This window comes from Pocillopora verrucosa, chromosome 1 (genome assembly GCF_036669915.1).
Source record: "Pocillopora verrucosa isolate sample1 chromosome 1, ASM3666991v2, whole genome shotgun sequence".
NCBI classification, from domain to species: Eukaryota; Metazoa; Cnidaria; class Anthozoa; order Scleractinia; family Pocilloporidae; genus Pocillopora; species Pocillopora verrucosa.
This window is the reverse complement of record NC_089312.1, coordinates 27,014,315-27,015,818: the sequence shown is the minus strand read 5'-3', so window position 1 is coordinate 27,015,818 and position 1,504 is coordinate 27,014,315.

The following is a 1,504-nucleotide window of genomic DNA, read 5'->3' as shown; positions in this document are numbered from 1 at the left end:
GTCAAGATATTTCTCTTCACCTTGAACATTTTGATCAAATTTGATGACAGCATAGTGAACAGTCGCTGCTCATAAGCTGCGTTTATAATGCTACTCATCTGTAATGCTACTCAGTCAGTGAGTTTTCAAACTCTGATTGCGCTGAATATAATAATGAAAAGCCAGGTTTTTTGACATTGCTTCATAACAGATACCAAAGGTGGCTGTATGCGTTTTTGAAAAGAAGTCTGACAACTTTTCAAATATCAGGTCTCTTTACAACATCAAACTAAGCAACCTTCATCCGAAAATATTTTTTTTCCTTTTTTTTTGTAAATTATAGAAATCGATCGTTAAAATTTTAGTCACAGCGACTTTTATTCAAAAATAGAGTGACCGAATCTGTGGAAGCACAATATCAAAGGGCTTTCTCTGTAGTTATTTACTGATTTTATTAGTTTATTATTTAGTTCATGAGAAAATACTGGGTGAGCAGAATAAAGTAAAGCAAAAAACATGTTGAGTTCCTTTGAATTATGTGAAACGTTTCCCTGTTAGCAAATATGCTTAATGGAAAGCAGTAAGGAAAACAAAATAAACAAATAAATTGCCATAATTATTGTCATGGTTATTGTCATAGTTGTTGCTAACCTACCATCCACATCCTTTATTACAGGGGGTTATCTCTTAATCAGCTAAAAGAACTACCACCAATCGTTTTTGATGAATTGACTCAGCTGCAGTACTTGTGAGTAGCATATTGAGTACTTTTAAATTATATGAAACGTTTCCCTGTTAGCAAATATGCTCAATGGAAAGCAGTAAGGAAAACAAAATAAACAAATAAATTGCCATAATTATTGTCATGGTTATTGTCATAGTTGTTGCTAACCTACCATCCACATCCTTTTTTACAGGTGGTTAGGTGATAATCAGCTAAAAGAACTACCACCAAAAGTTTTTGATGAATTGACTAAGCTGCAGTACTTGTGAGTAGCATATTGAGTACTTTTAAATTATATGAAACGTTTCCCAGTTAGCAAATATGCTTAATGGAAAGCAGTAAGGAAAACAAAATAAACAAATAAATTGCCATAATTATTGTCATGGTTATTGTCATAGTTGTTGCTAACCTACCATCCACATCCTTTATTACAGGGGGTTATCTCATAATCAGCTAAAAGAACTACCACCAAATCTTTTTGATGAATTGACTCAGCTGCATTACTTGTGAGTAGCATATTGAGTACTTTTAAATTATGTGAAACGTTTCCCTGTTAGCAAATATGCTCAATGGAAAGTAGTAAGGAAAACAAAATAAACAAATAAATTGCCATAATTATTGTCATGGTTATTGTCATAGTTGTTGCTAACCTACCATCCACATCCTTTATTACAGGCGGTTAGATGATAATCAGCTAAAAGAACTACCACCAAACGTTTTTGATGAATTGACTCAGCTGCATTACCTGTGAGTAGCATATTGAGTACTTTTAAATTATGTGAAACGTTTCCCTGTTAGCAA